Source organism: Lepidochelys kempii, chromosome 2, assembly GCF_965140285.1.
Source record: "Lepidochelys kempii isolate rLepKem1 chromosome 2, rLepKem1.hap1, whole genome shotgun sequence".
Lineage (NCBI taxonomy): Eukaryota > Metazoa > Chordata > Testudines > Cheloniidae > Lepidochelys > Lepidochelys kempii.
The window spans coordinates 77,144,133-77,161,330 of NC_136381.1; the positions used below are offsets into that span (position 1 = coordinate 77,144,133).

The 17,198-nt window shown below is 41.3% G+C and overlaps 1 protein-coding gene across 3 annotated transcripts in view; it reads left to right on the forward strand.

Moving 5' to 3' along the window:
- B4GALT6 (beta-1,4-galactosyltransferase 6) overlaps positions 1-17,198 on the forward strand; it is a 51,501-nt gene that overhangs the window by 4,093 nt on the left and 30,210 nt on the right. The window contains exon 1 of one of the 3 annotated variants that reach the window (XM_073331325.2): positions 11,607-11,652. The exons of the other annotated variants lie outside the window; for them this stretch is intronic. The gene's annotated coding sequence lies outside the window, so the exon portion shown is untranslated. Of the gene's footprint in view, positions 1-11,606; positions 11,653-17,198 lie in introns of those variants that run through there. 3 annotated transcript variants of the gene reach the window in all.

The window sequence follows — 17,198 nt, forward strand, 5'->3', positions numbered from 1 at the left end:
CTGCTTTGTGGCCAAGCAGAGACAAAAGGGGATTATCTTGTGAATTGCAGGTTTCATTTGCCTGGAGGCAGGGTACTTAACTCCTGCAGGGAAATTCACAGTCTTCCAACCCAGAGGTTTGTTTTTTTTTTTCTTTTCTTCCTAAAAGTAAATAGGGGGTGTGTGCTCTACCCATTTGCCTGGAGACAAAAGTGGCAGGGTTTTTTTTAGGATTTTGATTTTTTTTTTTTTTGTTTTACAAGGAGCACAGGTTTGAAAAGAAATTTTTTTTTCTTTGGGCTGGGTAAGCAGGTTCCCAAGTAGTTCGAGGTTTTTTGCTTTAATTTGGGCCCAGAGCAGAGACAAGGGAATTGTCTTTTTCTGTAGGCTGACAATCACTATCAGAGAATAGGTATTCTATTCCAGCACAGCAAAAAATTACAGCCAAGTTTTGTTTGTTTATTTCTAAACCTCGGGTGTAAAGTTAGTTAAAAACAGAGAGGTTAGAATGGCCAAATCCTCGGCTCGACTACAGCTGGAATTAGCCAAATTTCAGGCTGAGGAAAAACAAAGGGAACATGAAAGACAGATAGAACTCATGCGGCTGGAGAAGGAGGTACAGGAGGCTGCCCACAAGAGGGAAATGGAGGCGAGGAAGCATGTGGAGGAGATGGAGAGAATAAAGGCCCAGCAGAACATACCAACAAACCCTAACAATCCTTCTCCAGGTACCACTTCCCATCCCAGAAAGTTCCCCACCTACAAGGCAGGTGATGATACCGAGGCCTTCTTAGAAAACTTCGAAAGGGCCTGCCTTGGGTACAACATCTCTACTGACCAATACATGGTAGAGCTGAGGCCGCAGCTCAGTGGACCCTTAGCTGAGGTGGCAGCTGAAATGCCTAGAGAACACATGAACAAGTATGAACTGTTTAAATCCAAGGCGAGAGTCAGAATGGGGATAACACCCGAGCAGTCTCGTCGGAGGTTCCGAGCCCTAAGGTGGAAACCAGACATGTCATTTACCCGACATGCCTACCACATTGTGAAACATTGGGATGCCTGGATATCAGGAGCAAGTGTTGAATCTCCAGTAAATTTGCCCTTCCTAATGCAAATGGAACAATTCTTAGAGGGTGTTCCTGAGGAAATAGAAAGATACATCCTAGATGGGAAACCCAAAACTGTAATCGAGGCAGGAGAGATTGGAGCCAGATGGGTGGAGGTGGCAGAGAAGAAGAAAACTGGTCGCAGTTGGAGCGGAGACCAGAAGGGACCACCCCAGACCACACCCTATTACCGGGGGCCGCCCAAAGCCCCACCTACCTCCCAAAGAACCCTCCAGACCCCTTATCGTCCCACCACCCCGTTCTCCAGCAACCCTCCTCGTCCCAGTGACCCGTCAGCTGGACGATGTTTTAAGTGTAACGAGCTGGGGCATGTAAAGGCCAACTGCCCCAAGAACCCCAACAGATTACAGTTCATTGCACCGGAATCACACCAGAGGTCCACAGGCCCAGATACCTCCCAGATACCCTTGGAGCGGAGGGAAACTGTGAGTGTGGGCGGGAAGAAGGTCACCGCGTGGAGGGACACCGGAGCACAAGTGTCAGCTATCCATGCTTCCTTAGTGGACCCCAATTTAATCAACCCAGAGATCCAAGTGACGATTCAACCCTTCAAGTCCAACTCTTTCAATTTGCCTACAGCCAAGTTGCCTGTCCAGTACAAGGGCTGGTCAGGAATGTGGACTTTTGCAGTCTATGATGATTATCCCATCCCCATGCTGTTGGGGGAAGACTTGGCCAATCATGTGAAGCAGGCCAAGAGGGTGGGAATGGTCACCCGCAACCAGGCTAAACAAGCCGTGAGGCCTAGCTCTGTTCCGGAAACTTCTATCAGGACCCAGTCAGAGGTGATGGACCTGGACCCCAGGCCAATGTCTGCAACAGCAGTAGTGGATCCAGTCCCAGAGACCCAGACGGAACCAGTCCCAGAACCGGAACCAGCCGAACAACCAACACCAGACCCCGTGTCAGCACTGAATCCAGTACTTGCAACCTCAACACCAGAGGGCCCCACCGAACCTGAACTGGCAGCAGCCGATAACCCTACACAAGAGGCTCAGCCGGAGCCTGAATCCCAACATAGTGCACCAGCGGAGAGCGGTTCACAGTCAACAGAAACAGCTCCATCCCCTATATCGCTTCCAGAGGGACCAAGCCTAGGTCCACAATCCCATGAGGAACTGATGTCTCCAGGATCAAGGGAACAGTTCCAGACCGAACAGGAAGCAGATGAAAGCCTCCAGAGAGCTTGGACGGCGGCACGGAGCAACCCACCGCCTCTCAGATCTTCTAATCGATCCAGAGAATTAAAGGTTTGTCAGTTTACAGCCCAGGGAGGAGACGACGCTGAGTGGCCTGAAGGTGTTTACTACGAAGGGAAATGTGCTGGTGGTGTGGAAGAGGTGAACCTCTCCATGACCCTTGGGCGTATGCAGCGACAGCAGATCCAGGAGCTGTGCACTAGCTACGCGCCAACGTTCTCAGCCACCCCAGGACTGACTGAACGGGCATACCACTCCATTGACACAGGTAATGCTCACCCAATTAGGGTCCACCCTTACCGGGTGTCTCCTCAAGCTAAAACTGCTATAGAACGGGAGATCCAGGATATGTTACATATGGGTGTAATCCGCCCCTCTGAAAGTGCATGGGCATCTCCAGTGGTTCTAGTTCCCAAACCAGATGGGGAAATACGTTTTTGCGTGGACTACCGTAAGCTAAATGCTGTAACTCGCCCAGACAACTATCCCATGCCACGCACAGATGAACTATTAGAGAAACTGGGAAGGGCCCAGTTCATCTCTACCTTGGACTTAACCAAGGGGTACTGGCAGGTACCGCTAGATGAATCTGCCAAGGAAAGGTCAGCCTTCATCACACATCTCGGGCTGTATGAATTTAATGTACTCCCTTTCGGGCTGCGAAATGCACCCGCCACTTTCCAAAGACTTGTAGATGGTCTCCTAGTGGGATTAGGAGAATATGCAGTCGCCTACCTTGACGATGTGGCCATATTTTCGGATTCCTGGGCAGACCACCTGGAACATCTACAAAAAGTCCTTGAGCGCATAAGGGAGGCAGGACTAACTGTTAAGGCTAAGAAGTGTCAAATAGGCCTAAACAGAGTGACTTACCTTGGACACCAGGTGGGTCAAGGAACTATCAGCCCCCTACAGGCCAAAGTGGATGCTATCCAAAAGTGGCCTGTCCCAAAGTCAAAGAAACAGGTTCAATCCTTCTTAGGCTTGGCCGGTTATTACAGACGATTTGTACCGCACTACAGCCAAATCGCTGCCCCACTGACAGACCTAACCAAAAAGAAACAGCCAAATGCTGTTCAGTGGACCGGAAGGTGTCAGAAGGCCTTTAACAAGCTTAAAGCGACACTCATGTCTGACCCTGTACTAAGGGCCCCAGACTTTGACAAACCGTTCCTAGTAACCACAGATGCATCCGAGCGTGGTGTGGGAGCAGTTTTAATGCAGAAAGGACCTGATCAAGAATTCCACCCTGTAGTGTTTCTCAGCAAAAAACTGTCTGAGAGGGAAAGCAACTGGTCAGTCACTGAAAAAGAATGTTATGCCATTGTCTACGCTCTGGAAAAGCTACGCCCATATGTTTGGGGACGGCGTTTCCACCTGCAAACCGACCATGCTGCACTAAAGTGGCTTCACACCGTCAAAGAAACTAACAGAAAACTTCTTCGGTGGAGTTTAGCTCTCCAAGATTTTGATTTCGACATCCAACACATCTCAGGAGCTTCTAACAAAGTGACTGATGCACTCTCCCGTGAAAGTTTCCCAGAATCAACTGGTTAAAATCGTCCTTGAGATGTGGAAAATATTGTTAGTCTTTATGTACTTGGTAGTATATTTAGAGATGCATGTGTCTTATTAACTCTGTTTTCCTAGAGCTCCAGGAAGAAATCCCAGCCAGTGTTTCACCCTAGCTGAGATTTGGGGGGCGTGTCATAAATATAAAGGGAAGGGTAAACCCCTTTGAAATCCCTCCTGGCCAGGGGAAAGCTCCTCTCACCTGTAAAGGGTTAAGAAGCTAAAGGTAACCTCGCTGGCACCTGACCAAAATGACCAATGAGGAGACAAGATACTTTCAAAAGCTGGGAGGAGGGAGAGAAACAAAGGGTTTGTGGGTCTGTCTGTAGTCGTCTTGGCCAGGGACAGAACAGGAATGGAGCCTTAGAACTTTTAGTAAGTAATCTAGCTAGGTATGTGTTAGATTATGATTTCTTTAAATGGCTGAGAAAAGAATTGTGCTGAATAGAATAACTATTTCTGTCTGTGTATCTTTTTTGTAACTTAAGGTTTTGCCTAGAGGGGTTCTCTATGTTTTTGAATCTAATTACCCTGTAAGATATCTACCATCCTGATTTTACAGGGGGGATTTCTTTATTTCTATTTACTTCTATTTTTTATTAAAAGTCTTCTTGTAAAACACTGAATGCTTTTTCATTGTTCTCAGATCCAAGGGTTTGGGTCTGTGGTCACCTATGCAAATTGGTGAGGCTTTTTATCCAACATTTCCCAGGAAAGGGGGAGTGCAAGTGTTGGGAGGATTGTTCATTGTTCTTAAGATCCAAGGGTCTGGGTCTGTAGTCACCTAGGCGAATTGGTGAGGCTTTTTACCAAACCTTGTCCAGGAAGTAGGGTGCAAGGTTTTGGGAAGTATTTTGGGGGGAAGGACGCGTCCAAACAGCTCTTCCCCAGTAACCAGTATTAGTTTGGTGGTGGTAGCGGCCATTCCAAGGATAACGGGGGTAATATTTTGTACCTTGGGGAAGTTTTGACCTAAGCTGGTAAAGATAAGCTTAGGAGGTTTTTCATGCAGGTCCCCACATCTGTACCCTAGAGTTCAGAGTGGGGGAGGAACCTTGACAAAGGCTATGTATAGTAGTCATTCAATACCCCATCAGTGCTGCACTCAAACCAATTCCCCTTCTTCACCAGCTACCTTCCTCTAATCACACCAAGCACATCTCTACCTAAATTGTAGATAACCAATGAGAACTTTTGAAATTCAACTCCAATCGTGTTTATTGGTTATTATCATGTTTGTGAATACACAGGTTTTTATTAGTGTGTGAAAGTGAGAAATGTCTGATTGCAAATGATGTCTGCAAAATGTTTTCCTGTAATGTTTAGGAAAACTTGTGTGAAAGGGTGATCTATGTTAGTAATTATTGTACAGTTGGTATATTAAATGTGGAAATGCAGATGGAAATTGTGTAATATCTGTATGTTAGAATAATAAATACATTAATCACAATGGAGTTTTGCTGTGGTGAACTTCCTCTGGTTCACCAGAATGGAGCTCTTCTCCAGCAAGCCACAAGAGATTCATCAGAGGGCAGTTCAACTCTGACTTATCACAAAAAGTTGTTGTAGTGGAGCTCCTTTCTGACATGTTTCCTTCTTTTTGAGACCAGAAAGATATGAGGGGGTTAATGGCAGGAGAGAAGGAGGGTTGGATGAAGAGGAAAAGATTGGGTTGTTTATGGGTGATGTAATGAGAGGGAAGAATAATGGAGGAAAGTAGTGGAAGAAGAGGGCATTTTTGCCTTCCCATGTTACATAAGAACATAATAAAAACATAAGAATGGCCATACTGGGTCAGACCAAAGGTCCATGTAGCCCAGTATTCTGTCTTCCAACAGTGGCCAATGCCAGATGCCCCAGAGGGAATGAACAGAACAGGTAATCATCAAGTGATCCATCCCGTTTCCCTTTCCCAGCTTCTGGCAAGCAGAGGCCTACGGACACCATCCCTGTCCATCCTGACTTAATAATCATTGATGGACCTATCTTTCATGAATTTATCTAGATCTTTTTTTAACCCTATTATAGTCTTGGCCTTCACAACATCCTCTGGCAAGGAGTTCCACAAGTTCCCTGGGAAGACCTAGCCTTCTCTAGAAGGACTTCAAGTTTGACAGACCTGTTCAGGTCATCAGAATGGAATTCCTCTCTAGCAAACCTTTTATGGTTCACTAGGAGAGGGGGAAGATGCCTCCACCACAAAATTCCTAGTAGTTTGAGTTATACAAAGCTGTAACTTCCCCCTTCTTCCTGCTCCTGTTAGTAGTGGTACTAAAAATTTCCAGTGGAACAGTTTTCCGTTGAAAAATGCAGTTCTGTCAAAATCAAAGGGTTTGTGGAAATGTGTCAAAAATTTAATCAAAATCAACAGGAGAGAGTTGAAACAATTTGTTTAGACTTTGTCGTTTTGATACATTTTGTTTTGTCTTATATTAAAATTAATATTTATATGTAATATATAAGTCTTATAATGTGTTTGCCTTCTTGAAGTGAAGAGTTTAAATAGTCTTAAATTAAAATTTGGAACAAAAACAATCAATGTCAGAATTTCTCATGGAACAGAAATTTTTTTTCCTTCTGACCAGCTCTACTTAGTAATGATAAGATCTAGGACATGAGGGTGATTGAGGGGGGTTAGGAGATGGGAAAGATTTTATCTGAAGATGCTTCAGGAGTACAGCTATCTATTCTGGAGACCCTCCTGTGGTTTGCAAGAGGGGAGTCCTGAACTGAAAAAAACCTGGGAAAACTTCCATATGTGTAAATGCAGGAGTGTGTGGATAAAAGATGAGTTCTGATTTGTAGAGGGCTATGGATAATGTTACACAGGCACAGAGATTGGTATCAGAGTTGTCCATTGGTCACAAGCTCCCTTCTAGAATCCACTTTTCTGTCTCTAGCGGGCAGACTCCACCGCCTTCCCTCAAATAGTTACAATTCCAAATACAGTTTTTTTTTCATTAGTTCTTATTGCATACATAAAGGTGGGATAAATCTTTCTACAGTAGAACCTCAGAGTTGGGAACACCAGAGTTATGAACTGACTGGTCAAACACACACCTCCGTTGGAACCATAAGTATGCAGTCAGGCAGCAGCAGAGGCAAAAGAAAACAAAGCAAATACAGTACTGTGTTAAACATAAACTACCTTGTCAAATCTTTTTCTTTAACTTTTCCTTTTTTTTAAGTAATCAAACTGTTTCTGTGCTTGTTGCATTTACATTAAGATGGTTTAAAGCAGCATTTTTCTTCTGCATAGTAAAGCTTCAAAGCTGTATTAAGTCAATGTTCAGTTGTAAACTTTTGAAAGAACAACCATAACATTTTGTTCAGAGTTACAGACATTTCAGAGTTACGAACAACCTCCATTTCTGAGGTGTTCTACTGTACTTGAAATGTGGCTTATGAGAGTTGGAGCATGGAAGAAGGGCAGCAGGCTGCCCATTGGGGCTGAGGAGCTAAGCAATGGAGTGGATGCCAGTTGAGTGGCAATGCCAGGTGAGTAACAGAAACCAGGGAGAAGAGTTCTGTGTAGCTGGAAAGCTTGTATTTCTCATTAGCAGAAGTTAGTCCAATAAAAGATATTACTTCACCCATTTTGTCTCTCTAGGAACCAAGAAGTCAGCTGGGAGTTAAACTTCTCACCTGTGCTCTGTTGGCATGGTCATGCACCCCACTGCTAATCTCTGTGCCTTCACCACAGATACACGCATTATCCATGTCACTGTATATTTTCCCCATTAAGCACGTTTCTGCTCAACATTTAACCCCTTCTTCCAGTTGTTTAGCCCAGCAACTGAGTCCTCAGGCTTGTCTACATAATGTTTTAGTCTGCACCACAGGGGTGTAAATTTTAGTCTGCACTAGCATTTCAAGCACTGACTGGCCTGTGTGGATCCTGAAGTTCCCTCATGCATGTTAACACAGTCCCTTTTCAAACAGTACTATGTTAACATGTACTGGAAACTTTCAGTGTGTTCCAGCAGGGTCCACACAGGCTAGTTAGTGTGCAGTATGCTAGTGTTAAAGCACTGCGTAAAAAAGCCCCTAGTCTGAGGTACTTCTCTGATACATCAAACTGGAACTTTTGATGAAGCACAGGAATTTTTTTAGATGCAGCAGCTGCCTTTGCAAGCTGAGTATCTGACAATTTGGACTTCATCTTCCCATCTCTTCTCTACCTCTCTTCTGGTCTCCTCCAAGACTCCCTTTTTAAATAGGTAATGGGAAGAAGGAAGCAATGAGAGAGGTAGAGTTGAAGTCTGAGCCCTGGTCTACATTGGGGTGGGATCGATCTAAGTTATTCAACTTCAGCTATGTGAATAACGTAGCTGAAGTCGACATACTTAGATTGACTTACTGTGGTGTCTTCACCACGGTGAGTCGACTGCTGCTGTTCCCCTGTCGACTCTGCCTGTGCCTCTCACGGCGCTGGAGTACAGGAGTTGATGAGAGAGCGTTTGGGGGTCGATTTATCGCATCTAGATTAGACGAGATACATTGATCCCCACTGGATCGATTGCTGCCCACCGATCCGGCGGGTAGTGAAGACATACCCTGAGTTGCCAGTTTGGGAACTTGCAGATCCATTTCAGGGGTTTGGAGGTAGCTGACTTATCTGAGCAGCTCAGTTGGCTTTTCTTGGTGTAGTTCATTTGAGTTATCCAGAATAAAGGGAATAACTGTTTAATTTTAAAATCAAAGAGGCCTATTTTAAAGATTTTATCTGTGGAATTTGGGGCAAGGGAGGTGTGATTGATTAGATGTAGGAAACCAAAGAAAAGTGAGAAACAGGACAAAGTTTATAAAAAGAAAGCATTTAAAAACATTTACTAACTGCAGAAGAAATATTTTTCTAAAAAGTAAGACACAGTCAATTACTCCTGAAGAGTAATCGTGACAAATTTGGAGACTACATTCAATTGAAGTGTGAAACAAGGATTTTTTATTTTTACTTTGTTCCGATTTAAAGTGCAAGTTTAAGTATGAAATCACTCCTCATGTCTCCATAATTATTGTGGCGTTGAATTTTTTTTTACTTGTTTTAAATCTCTGATTATATTTTAGTATATTGCGTGCTTTAGGGAACTCTTCCTTCTGTATGTATTGCATTTAGTAAAACAAATATGTGGAAAATGGAAAATGAATAATTGTCATTTCCAATTAGTTTTGTATCATACAAGTATCTGTTGAGCCATTTCTCTTATTGGTCTTGGTCTTCTAAAATATTGTTAAGGACACTGTCTGTATTTTGCAAATGGTAGATATCAATAGCTTGTACTTAGTGAATTTAGCTTTTTAAAAATACTTTAAACCAGGATAATGATTAATTACCACTTGCAGAATTCAAATATTGATTTATTACAACTGTATTGTATTCATAATCCATGTATCATAATGGATTATTTTTGAATGAGGTATTTCCATTTAAACATTCAGTGAAGAAGAATAACTAATTGGCTGTTACAAGGGAACCTGTAATATTAAAAATCATGTTTAAAAAAATCTTCACCTGTTTTTGAAAAAAATCTTGGTTTATTAAAACTGAAAGTAATCCAATTTACTTTTCACAATCTGTGCTTATTTATATGCTTCACAAAACAATCATTCTATATTTGACTCTTAGGGTATGTCTACACTACGAAATTAGGTTGAATTTATAGAAGTCGGTTTTTTAGAAATCGGTTTTATATATTCGAGTGTATGTGTCCCCACAGAAAATGCTCTAAGTGCATTAACTCGGTGGAGTGCTTCCACAGTACCGAGGCTAGAGTCGACTTCCGGAGCGTTGCATCGTGGGTAGCTATCCCACAGTTCCCACAGTCTCCGCTGCCCATTGGAATTCTGGGTTGAGATCCCAATGCCTGATGGGGCTAAAACATTGTCGCGGGTGGTTCTTAGTACATATCGTCAGACCCCCGTTCCCTCACTCCCTCCGTGAAAGCAAGGGCAGACAATCGTTTCACGCCTTTTTTCCTGAGTTACCTGTGCAGACACCATATCACGGCAAGCATGGAGCCCGCTCAGCTCACTGTCACCGTATGTCTCCTGGGTGCTGGCAGACGCGGTACTGCATTGCTACACAGCAGCAGCAACCCATTGCCTTGTGGCAGCAGATGGTGCAATAGGACTGGTAGCTGTCATCGTCATGTCCGAGGTGCTCCTGGTCGCCTGTGTGAGGTCGATCAGGAGCGCCTAGACAGACATGGGCTCAGGGACTAAATTTGGAGTGACTTGATCAAGTCATTCTCTTTAGTCCTGCAGTCAGTCCTGTTGAACCATCTTATGGTGAGCAGGCAGGTGATACAGATTGCTAGCAGTCCTATTGCATCATTTTCTGCCAGGCAGGCAAGAGATGAGGATGGCTAGCAGTCCTATTGTACCATCTTCTGCCGAGCAGCCATGAGATGTGGATGGCATGCAGTCCTTCTGCACCGTCTGCTGCCAGCCAAAGATGTAAAAGATAGATGGAGTGGATCAAAACAAGAAATAGACCAGATTTGTTTTGTACTCATTTGCAAACCCCCCCACCCCCATCTAGGGGACTCATTCCTCTAGGTCACACTGCAGTCACTCACAGAGAAGGTGCAGCGAGGTAAATCTAGCCATGCATCAATCAGAGGCCAGACTAACCTCCTTGTTCCAATAAGAACAATAACTTAGGTGCACCATTTCTTATTGGAACCCTCCGTGAAGTCCTGCCTGAAATACTCCTTGATGTAAAGCCACCCCCTTTGTTGATTTTAGCTCCCTGTAAGCCAACCCTGTAAGCCGTGTCGTCAGTCGTCCCTGCCTGTATCAGAGCAACGGCAAACAATCGTGCATCTGAGTTGAGAGTGCTGTCCAGAGCAGTCACAATGGATCACTCTGGGATAGCTCCCGGAGGCCAGTACCGTCGAATTGTGTCCACAGTACCCCAAATTCGACCCGGCAAGGCCGATTTTAAGCGCTAATCCACTTGTCAGGAGTGGAGTAAGGAAATCGATTTTAAGAGCCCTTTAAGTCGAAATAAAGGGCTTCATCATGTGGACAGGTGCAGGTTTACATCGATTTAACGCTGCTAAATTCCACCTAAAGTCCTAGTGTAGACCAGGGCTTAGTCCTCATCCTCGAAGAAAACATGCACAACACCTTCAAAAGACGAGCCCGGGAGCTTAAGTTCATGACTTTGCTAAACACTAAAAATCATGGACTGAATAGAGACACTGGATTTATGGCTTATTACAACAATCTATAACCTACTAAATTTCCCCCCTTTACCTTTTTTTCTCCTTTCCCACCTATGACTGGAGAGTGTTAATAGGCCACTTCACCTTGAATGGTCTCTTGAAACGTGTGTTAACTACTTATACTAAACAATCCGTTCCACCTTGTATTTAGCTGTGACACTGAGTACATTTCCCAGATCTGAAGAAGAGCTCTGTGTAAGCTCAAAAGCTTGTCTCTCTGACCAGCAGAAGTTGGCCCAATAAAAGATATTATCTCACCCACCTTGTTTGTCTAATATTTCAAGTGCCTTTTAGGTGGACAATAAATGTCAAGCAAGTAGAATCTAGTTGAACTGACAAAAAAAAAACCCAGCAACAACATATTCTTATACACTTTGGCTGTGTTCTTTATAGATGAAATGGGAGGTGGAAACCAGAGGGGAAAGAAAATTTCTAAATTTCCCCACAATAATGATGCTGTTAATCAATTGTCATGAAAATACATTCACAGGGATACCACCTACAGTAAGGAAATTACTCAAAATTCTTCATAGAAAAAGTAAGGTAGGTAACAATCATCCAGAATTATTTTCATTTTTGAAATAGTTTGTAAATCTTGATGTCATCTGTGCTAATTAATGGTGATCTGCTTGCTAGAATTGAACATAAGAATGACCATATTGGGTCAGACTAATTGTCCATCTAGCTTTGACCACTGTCAGAAGACTGTATACTATGCCAGGTGCTTCAGAGAGAATGAATAGAACAGACAATCATCAAGTGATTCATTCCCTCCCAGCTTCTGGCAATCAGAGGCTAGGGGCAATCAGAGCCATTGATAGACCTATCCTCCCTGAACTTATCCAGTTCTTTTTTGAACTATGCTATAGTTTTGACCTTCACAGCATCCCTTGCTAATGAGTCCCACAGATTCATTATGCATTGTGTGAAAAAGTACTTCCTTTTGCTTGTTTTAAACATGCTGCCTATTAATTTCACTGGGCAAGCCCTGGTTCTTGTGTTGTTTACTCCTTCACATAACACTTTCCTATTGTCTTCCACAACAGTCACAATTTTATAGATCTGCATCATATCCCCCTTTAGTCATCTTTTCCAAGCTGAAAAATGACAATCTTTGTAATCTTTCTTCATATGGAAGTTGTTCCATACCCTTAATCATTTTTGTTCCCTTCTCTGTACCTTTTCCAATTCTAGTATATATCTTTTGATATGGGTGACCAGAACTACACACAGAATTCAAGGTGTGGCCATACTATGGATTTATATGGTAGCATTATGATACTTTGTCTTATTTTGTTAATGTCTTATTATCTATCCCTTTCCTAATGGTTCTTAACATTATTAGCTTTTTTTACTGTTGTTGCACATTGAATAGATGTTTTCAGAGAACTGCGAACAATGAATACATAATTTCTTTCTTGAGTGGTGGTGACTAATTTAGACCCCATCATTTTGTATGTATAGTTGGAATGATGTTTTCCAGTGTGCATTAGTTTGCATTTATCAACATTGAATGTCATCTGCCATTTCATTGGCCAGTCACCCAGTTTTGTGAGATCCCTTTGTAATTCTTAGGTTCAAAGCAGACTATGATCTTGAGTAATTTTGTATCCTCTGCAAATTTTGCCACCTCAGTGTTTACCCCTTTTTCCAGATAATTTTTTAATATGTTGAACAGCATTGCTCTCAACACAGATCCCTAGGGGACATTGCCGCTTACCTCTCTTCATTCTGAAAACTGTCCATTCCTGCACTTTGTTTCCTATCTTTTAACCAGTTCCTGATTTATGAGAGGACCTTCCCTCTTATCCCATGACTGCTTACTCTGCATAAAGAGCCTTTGGTGAAGGACCTCATCAAAAGTCCAAGTATACTATATCTACTGGATCACTCTTGTCCACATTTGTTGACCCCCCCGCCCAAACAATTCTAATAGATGGTTGAGGAATGATTTCCCTTTACAAAAGCCATGTTGTCTCTTCCCCAATAAACTGTGTACTTGGTAATTCTTGTTCTTTACTATAGTTTCAACCAATTTGCCTGGTACTGGTTAGGCGTACTGGTCAGGGATCACCTCTGGAGCCTTTTTAAAAAATTTGTGTCACATTGGCTACTCTCCAGTCATCTGGTACAGAAGCTGATTTAAATGATAGGTTTCATACCACAGTTGGTAGTTCTACAATTTCATGTTTGAGTTCCTTCAGAACTCTTGGGTGGATACCATCTTGTCCTGATGGCTTATTACTGTTTAATTTATCAATTCATTCCAGAACCTTTCCTATTGACACTTCAATCTTGTGCAGTTCCTCAGATTTGCACCCAAAAAGAATGTCTCAGGGGTGGAAGTCTCCCTCACATCTTCTGGAGTGAAGATTAATGCAAAGAATTAATTTAGGTTCTCCTCAATTGCCTTATCTTCCTGGAGTGCTACATTAGAACCTCAATTGTCCAGTGGCCCCACTAAGTGTTTGTCAGGCTTCCTGCTTCTGATTTTTACTTTGCTGTTGTACCAAAATTGTTTTCAAAACTGTATTTGCAGATTTCTTAACTTCTGATAAACTTGTCATTTCTACTTACTAGTTCCCTAGGAGCCTCCACTGGGTTTAGAACCTGCAAAATAGCATGTAGACGTGCCTATAAAGCTTACAAAGAATGCATCCAAATGCAGAAGTCCAAGTGTCCATGGTGCACAGCTTGAAAACTTACAGCATCCAGCTTTTCTAAAAATATTCAAAAGCACTACTTCAAATTCAGGAACGATAAAGAAATCAGATATTTTTATCTCCTTTTCCAAAAAGTCACTGAAGACTTCCACAAATGAAATTTCTTACTTTCCTACCACTCCAGAATTGGCAAAAATATTCTTTCTTAATTGAGGACCATGTATCAAATCTCAGGTGGATTGATGTAGATTCAGCAGATTTTTAAGTTAGCCATAGATGGAGATGAAAAAGTATGTCTTTTGAACCTTTAAAAAAGTGTTTGAGTTCTGAAATCAAATCTTGCTTGCTACAGTGGCGATAATAGTAGCTCTGAAATGTCTGCACCACGTCAGTGGAGTGCTATGATAATCTTATTTCAGCAGTGTGAATTGTTTCCAATATGTTTCTTTAAAATTCCAATAGTCATCATGGTTGCAACGATCTACTTATAAAAACACTTTGAAGTTACTGGGCCACACTGTTGAGCAGTTACATAGGCAAACAGCAGTATTGCCAAACCCAAGCATGCAAAAATAAGGAAGGCCCTAAACACTCATGATATTTATTTAAAAATAAATTTTGGGTTCTTTTAATTTGTCTTCTGATTTCTGAGCCTGTAGAGAGCAATTGGTTATATTTTCAAGCTTTTCTCAATTACCTTGAAGACTAAAAACTCTGCTTTAGATGAAAGCTGCGATTTCTGGACAGTCTCTTGCTTCCAAAAGCTAGTGTTTAGGCAAAATTTGATGTTTTTCTTAACTTATGATAAAATTGTAAGAGTTGGCAACACTGACAAAGCATCATCAATTTTCCACTTACAGAGGGAAAAAGTGACATTTTTACATTGGCAAAACCAATTTGGGAATATAATTCACCCCAAATTTGGCACTACGCTTTTCTTTGGAAACAGTCTTCTCTCTTCCTTCCTCATTCCTCCCAGAATACCCTAAAAACATGTCTCTTAATCTTTGCTAGGCAACTGGTTTACCAAAAGACCAGCACTAAGAATTTCTTTGTTAGTTAAAAACTGGTTAAACAATTGTGCTCTTCTTAATAGATGTTTTGTGCTAATGCTACTATTCCCAATAGACAGAAATCATTACCATTTATTTTCATTAAGATAAATCAAGTTCAAGGAGACATCCTAATAAGGGAGCCATATTGATATACCATTTCTCTGCTAAGTACATAATACTTCAGTAGTATTTTATTTATATTATCCACAAGAAACAACATTAAAAGAACATTAAGGTTGTAAGTCAAGCACTCAAAAGTTAGGAAATGCCAAAATGAAGGTTACCTTTGCCATCCTAATTTGCCCTCTTCTGCAAATGGGTTATTCTATGGATTTTATGTTTTTTCCACAGGATCACTGCCTCATTTAGTGCTCAAAAGGGACAGCACTCACTGAGCGGATATGCAATATCTCTGTTTTATCCTCATTATTCATCATGTGGCTTCATGCCTTATTTACTGCTTTGATTATAGAATTTCCTTTATGAGCTTTTCTATGGTTCTCATCACTATAGTTCTGAGTGCTTCACAAAGCCTAATAAATTTATTTTTAAAATACCCTGTGACAGGGTGGATTTGATTTTAATCAAATTGATTTAAATCATGATTTAAATCACTAGTCAGGAAGACTCGATTTAATCATGGATTTCTACATAAAAGTGCATTCTTGTTGGTTGTTATAACCTTAATACATATTCTTCACAACTCAGAGATAGATTAGGTTTCATTTTTAGAAGGTACACTCTCTACATTTTAAAGTGATTTATTTTGAAAACTTTTCAGATTTAGTTTTACAGCTATATCAGAAAATGAATGATTGGTTATTTCATATACCAAAGTTAATTGAAGCAGATATTTATGAAGTCATTGGGAGGTGAACTCTTTCCAATTCAACAGGTTAATCATTAATATTTGGAGGATTTTCTTGCCAGGCTGTATTAGGAGGAGAACATCACCAGACAGACATTTACATTGTTTTATTTAACTAAAACAACAACGTTGTATATTCTGGATTTTTTTTCTTCAACAGCAAACATATAATATTTTAACAAAACAAGCATATGAATTTTTGCATTTAGTTAAACGTTCAAGTTTTTTTAAAATCAGGTTTGTTTTCGTTAACATTGTTTTTAACTAAAATAGTTATGTGATATATTTAAAAAAAAATCCCAAGAAGTGGGTTTTAGGCCATGAAATCTTATGCCCAAATAAATTTGTTAGTCTCTAAGGTGCCACAAGTAGTCCTCATTCTTTTAACAAAAATTAAATAGACTATGTCAGCCAGGTCGACATGAGAAACTTAAAATATTGGCTTCTGCGGCTAACTCAGTTGTCTTCACCTTCATTTTCCTTTTTGTTCGTAATCTGGAAAAGGAAAAACAAGCTTTCCTGCTTTTTCAGGTCCCAAACCATTTCTCGATTTGGAATGGATTAGTCCAAAGGAAGAAAATATTCTTTCTACACCAGCAGAAGAAGCTACTGCTGTTAAAAGTGAGATTATCACTTCAACAGACTCTGAATCCAAGTGCTTAAGTGACTTCCACTGGTGTGACTTTCTTTAAACATCAGCGAACACCCTTAGCTCTGAAGTTTATTAGCGTTGACATTATGGAGGAATGATTGCTGGATGTCCATGTCATAGCCAACTCCTCTCCTTTCAGCAATAAAACAGCTATTTCCATGCATTTTGTTCAAGGCTACAGAAATAGGCTTCAGGGTACTCAGCATATGTTCAACATTTCTCTTAAACCCAATGTTGAGAACTTTGGCTGTGACAGTGCCATCTATTTTTTCACCATTTGGTTCACAAACTGTCATCAGATTAGGCCAGTTCTTGATATAGTGCTCAAAACATTCCACTACTGAGTTCCATTGCACATCTTGTGGGAGAGTTAGCTTGGTTCCTCCCACTTTTTTCAGAATAGCTGCTGCAAAGTGGTTGTTACGGAAGTATTTTGCAGTTTTAACATTAGCCTTTATTTCTGGAACACTGAAGTCATTGGCTAGGAGGTGCATCAAATGAGCACTGCAACCATATGTTATTAGCTTGGGACTCTTTTCTAAATCATTTCTTCTCATCTTAGATACATTTGGAGCATTGTCTGTGACCAAGATGCATACTAGACAATTGAATTTTTTTTCACAGTTTGTTACAGCTTTTACTGCAACTTCTTTTAAGTATTCTGCTATGCGTGCATTTCCTGGTGTATCATTTTTTTCTGTAGGAAGACATTCCCTTCTATTGTCACACAAACATATACAACAGGATCATTATGGACATTGCTCCACCCATCAATGCTTAGGTTAACAATTTCATCCTCTAGACCTTTTGCACACTGCTCAATTTCTCTTTCATACACTTTATCCAGCAAT